Source organism: Lepidochelys olivacea (genome assembly GCF_965140295.1).
Source record: "Lepidochelys olivacea isolate rLepOli2 genome assembly, chromosome: 6".
NCBI classification, from domain to species: Eukaryota; Metazoa; Chordata; order Testudines; family Cheloniidae; genus Lepidochelys; species Lepidochelys olivacea.
Genome location: NC_140416.1, coordinates 33,974,975 through 33,980,974, shown reverse-complemented (window position 1 = coordinate 33,980,974; position 6,000 = coordinate 33,974,975).

The window sequence follows — 6,000 nt, the reverse complement described above, 5'->3', positions numbered from 1 at the left end:
TCTCTGTTTTCAAATCACATCTATCCCCCCCTTCCCCCCAGTCTTTTCTCCCTGGCTTTTAACTCTTAGGGCTAGCTTGGGGAAAGGTGACTCATCCTCTGATCCTGTGGTCTCCAGAAATCAAAATGTCTCCCACTGCTGAGCTGCTCTAAATTATGCCAGCTGGAGCAATTCCATAAAGGCCACTTCAACAGCCAAGGGTCAGCTGGAATGCTGTCCACTCCATCCTTATTTTCCACACCATTCCCTACCCTGATACTACCCCTGAGTGGGGGCTAGAGGTGGTATAAAGCAGACCAAAGGGGCCTCAGGTAATATCTTGCTATTAAGATATGACTGAATTAGGGCTGTCGATTAATTGCAGTTAACTCACGTGATTAACTCAAAAAATTAATCTCAATTAAAAAAATTAATTGCAATTAATCTCAGTTTTAATCGCATTGTTAAAAAATAGAATACCAATTGAAATTTATTGAATGTTTTTCTAAATTTTCAAATATATTGATTTCAATTACAACACAGAATACAAAGTGTACAGAGCTCACTTTATATTATTTTTATTACAAATATTCGCACTGTAAAAATGATAAGCAAAAGAAACAGTATTTTTCAATTCACCTCATACAATTACTCTAGTGCAATCTCTTTATCATGAAAGTGCAACTTACAAATGTAGTGTTTTTTACATAACTGGACTCAAAAACAAAAGAATGTAAAACTTTATAGCCTAAAAGTCCACTCAGTCCTACTTCCTGTTCAGCCAGTTGCTGCCCACTTCTTATTTAAAGTGTCACCTGAAAGTGAGAACAGGCATTTGCATAGCACTGTTGTAGCTGGGGTTGCAAGCTATTTATGTGCCAGATGCGCAAAAGATTCATATGCTTCTTCATGGTTCGGCCATCGTTCCAGAGGACATGTTTCCATGCTTCCATGCTGATGAAGCTTGTTAAAAAATAATGCATTAATTACATTTGTGACTGAACTCCTTGGGGGAGAATTGTATGTCTCCTGGACTGTTTTAACTGCAGTCTGCCATATATTTCATGTTATAGCAGTCTTGGAACATGTTGTTAGTTTTAAGAACACTTTCACAGCAGATTTGACAAAACATAAAGAAGAATGTGAAATTTCTAAAGATAGCTACAGCACTCCACCCGAGGTTTAAGAATCAGAAGTGCATTCCAAAATCTGAGAGGGATGAGGTGTGGAGCATGCTTGCAGAAGTCTTAAAAGAGCAACACTCCTTATGCCGAAATTACAGAACCTGAACTACTGAAAAAGAAAATCAACCTTCTGCTGGTAGCATCTGACTCAGATGACGAAAATGAACATACGTCAGTCTGCACTGCTTTGGATCTTTATTGAGCAGAACCCATCATCAGCATGGATGCATGGCCTCTGGAATGGTGGTTGAAGCATGAAGGGACAAATAAATCTTTAGAGCATCTGGCACATAAATATCTTGCAATGCCAGCTGCAACAATATTTAAATAAATGATATTCTATTATTGTTCAATAGTGCAATTAATTTTTTAATCGTGCAATTAATTATGATTAATTTTTTTAATCGCTTGACAGCCCTAGACTGAATATCTCAAGTTCAGTTGGGCTTAAAAGTAATTATATTATTGCAGCACCTAGATGCTTCCTCTGAGCTCAGGATCCTATTGTGCTAGCACTGTACAACTAGTGGTGATCATTGTCCTGACAAGCTACAATCTAAGTACACAGACAGATACAGAATGGGAGGAAAAACTGAGGCACAGAGAGGTGAAGTGACTTGCCAAAGCAAGAGGTTGGTAGAAGAACTGCAAATGGAAACCATAGAGCCTGACTCTCAGTACAGTGGGCTATCCATTAGACCATGCTGCCTCTCTATAAGTGAGTGCTTTCATTCTTATAGCCAACTCTTTTCTATCATTTATCTGCAGGTTATTTACAGTCTTGACATTTTTAACTGGCAAGCATGGTGGGATAGAGTTTGTATGCGAAGCATGACAACAAACACAGTTGTTTTCTTTAATGGCCTTCTCCCATTCCACTATCTGTACCGCCATTGTTATCACTGTCTGGACTTCCTAAGTACTCAGGAAGGACCTTGCCACCCCTTAATCAGTCTGCATTATCTCATCCGCCTGTGGGTCAGCAAAATGTCTGCAAGAGTCAGCGCCATCAGTTAGTAGCATGATGTGCTTTTTCTTCATGGCACTTTTACGATTTTGTAACCACTCTAGCTGCCTGATCACCAGCTGTGCATATTAATCCAGCTGTTACATCATCAGGGTTCCAGTCTTATGGTAGCACAGCCTCTTCCCTCCATGCCCCTGCTCAGCCTACAACTGGAGAGGAGACAGTGGAGAGGGAGCCCTGTGGAGTCAGCAAGTGTAGTAAAGGGAGTAGGAAGGAATAAGGACAGGACCAGGGATTCATTAGGGTAGCAGCAGAGGGCTGGGTATGAAACAAAGCATGCAGCATTGACGAGTGAAGCCTGGATAATAATACTGTAATTAGCTATTTGCTTAGCGAGACCTTCCTGGTCAGGGAAGTAGTAGTGGAAAATACAGCCATTCATATCTAAGGCACCGGGGCAAGTCTTAATTCAGTTTCCACCTGACAGACCCATTACCACAACTGGGACCTCTGTTGCCAGGCTCAGCAGCTAAATAAATGGGCATGAGGCCTGAACTAGCCTCCCATGCCTGTAAGTGGTTCCTGTGGGGAAGCTTGCACATGCATTTATCTGTGCCATGCCTACTGTATTCTGGGGCTCTGACGACTTGGCTAGAGCCTATCACCTCAGAATCTCAAAGCACCTTCCAACATTAATGAAGGCTCGCAATACCACTGTAGACTAGGACTTGCAATTAGTGTTGTTAGAGCTGGGTAAACTGTGCGCACGGAGGTTAGGTGACTTTCCTAAGGGCACCTAGCAAGTCCCAGACAGAGCTGGGACTCAAAGCAAGGCCACCTGCTTCCCGAAGTGTTGTAATCCCTGGAGCAAAGTGAACTTCAGCCTGCAGGTTTGTCAAATTGGCACCCTTCATGGGATGCATGTGATAAAGCTTAACTAGCACATGGCTAATCTCAGGAAAAAGTATGGTAGTGTGTAAGTCTCTAGGCATGCTACAGCTAATTGACTGGTGGCTACCCTTAATGAGCCATTCCCTACATCATTCTAGAAGACTGTGAGCTGCTATGCAAATCAGGCATGACACTTTGTTGCATAATCTGGAATGAGGAAGAATGTTATATGGGCATGCATGTTCATACTACTGGAAAGGGTAAGTATTGGAAAAATCATAGTAACCATTTTATTATTAGTTCACAACTCAATCAATAGGAAGCAACATGCGAGAAGAAACATTAACGTGCAGAACATTGTTCTTGTATGGTTTATTGAACAAGTGCACGTTATAAAACAGTCCAGTGGCTCAGGTGAAAACTGAATTGAAAATGAATTTGCTACAAATGCTTTAGAGAAAATATGATTTCAGTTGAAAAATTTAAAAAAAAAATCAGAAAAAATATTAACTATTTTGGTGACAGCCAAACAAGAGGAAAGAAACAAACATGCCTAGTAAATGTACATTTTTGTTTGTCAAAAGGCCAGCAAAGTGCAAACGGCCTCTCTTCTGAAACAAAGTCACATCCACATATAACTTGGCTTTTCATGCAAAGAAAAAAAAAATCTGCTGTAAGAATGGTGAGAGCCATTTTACTGGAGTGCCTTAAGCAAAGCGCTCGCATGGGATCGTGAGGTGTTTAGCTATAGCCTTTGCATCAGTTAGTTGGGAGCTACTCCAGTGTAAAACTGGTGTAAGTGGGAGAAGAGCAAGGGAATCATGTCACTGACCTTCACTCCCTTGGTGGCCTTGGGAAAGCCTCGTACCCTTTCTACCACCAGCTGTAAAATGGGATCACTGGAGACTAGCAGGAAGCCATCACACTCATGTTCATCTGCAGCTCAAACGAAGGAGAAGCGTGTCTAGCAGTCATGTTAAAGTGCTGCCTCCCCCCTTGATTTCTTAGTACAATATGGACACCCAGGTGTACTGTGTAGAGAAGACAGATATCAGGCCATTGCCCATTAGAGGCTGAATTATATTCTCTTGGAGAGAGGTGAGTATCATCCAGGGCAGCAACATGAGGGTTTGCCAAATGAGTGGGGAAAGAGGAAATACCTGATGGTGTTTGAAGACGGGGGAAGAATAGCAGAGGAGAAAAGCGCTATGAGGCAAAGGGCTCACAGACTGCCCGTACTGGGTATGTTCCCCAATGACTTTAATGGGTGGGTATAGGGCAAGAGCCGGCACAATGGACACTAGCATTTTGGCCCCGGCTTGTGGAACAATTCGTTGACTTCCTGTAACTAACTCCTGCCTCTTCTGTGCAGACCACAATGCACAGGGCCAGCTGTAGGACTGCTGGGGAAAACCAGCAAGATTATTTTTTGTACCTAGCAAATTAATTAAATCATTATGGGAAAGGGTGTGTGTGCATGGGGGGGGGGGGGAGGGATGGCGCTCTGGGACTCTGTCCCTTGAATTTTAGCAACTGTATGGACCCTAGCAAAGTTGCTGGGCTCCAGCAACGGAGTACGATAGCAATGTCTCAAATAAATGGAAGATACGAAGCTGTTAACACTCTATCTGCCATAGGCTTGGGTGTTACATGCCGATGGATTTTAGGTCTTCTTCCCCCTTCATCTATTTAGAAACCAGTACAGAAAAATAACAATGCAACAGCTGCCTAAAACACCCCTCCAATTTCTTTATCCCCACCTTACAGAGCGAGAGGCCGTTTCTGCAGGAAGTACAATAAAAGAGCATAAATTATGTTTATTAACTTAAAAGTTGTGTTTCTTTTCTCATCTTCCATTTCTTAGCTGCCCCTTTTTTTTCTTTTCTTTCTTTCCTTCCATTTTTGGCACATTCTCTCTTGCCCCACCATTTCTTTCTTTCCCCTCATTTCTTACTACTTTTCTCCCCCTCTCCTTTTTCTCTGCTGTCCCTCTTTCTTTGAAAAGCAACATCACCTTTATTCTTGTCCTCGCTGTCATTTCAACCCAGGTTTTGCTCACCACCATTTTGCTATGGTTTTCCTTTCCCGTTGTTCCAAGTCATCTCCGTCTCTTCCCCCCCTGTATTCCATTGTTTCTGAAATCCTCACCCATGTTTCTAATGCTCTTAAAATAGTTCTTAGTACTTCTATAGCACTTTACAACCACCAAACAATTGTCACACCCGCTCATGAGCTAGGTTAAGTTATGTATGCACAGTGCAAAGCTACCCCCAGTTGGTGTGACAGCTTGTGCCACTGTTTCTGCTCAAGCTGGCTCTCACACAATAACAGGAAGGTTGCAGAAGGTCAGGGTTGAGGTGAATGGACAGAGTTGTACGTGGAAGCCATCAGCATCTGCCAGCACCATGCTTTGCTCTGAACAGTCTTATGAGCAAGAAGTTTTCTGTATGATTTACATATGATCTATGAAATCTTTCCATAGACTGCTAGTGTATTGTAACCCCTATTTTCATATAGCTGTGTGTTGTAAGAACTTTTTCTTGCTTTCTAGTTCCTTGACAATGCAATCATATTCACACGGAGAGAACTGCACTTTGTCTAATTAACTAAGTGCCTTGATAAGAAGCCAACTCTTGCTCCTTAAGTACCATGGGCATGGTGACTGATGTGCTCAGAATACCAACACTTAAAATCTCAGGGAAAATTTTCAGAAATGTTGAAGACTGTATTTATTTGTTTTAAGTGGTGTTTTAATTCGGGATCAGGTTGGTTTTGAGGTAACTGCTTCCATTTTCAGATGCTGGAACCATACAACATGGTACAAAAAAGATGCAAGCTAGATAAAAGCAGGTCATGTCTCAGGCTACAGCTTCCCACACAACTCCTCCTCCTTCTTCCTGTTTAGAAGTGTGCTGTGGCAGTATCTGATAAGCAGTAATGGAACGTCTATGAGCCACAAAGAAGAGTGGGGGGCTGGTT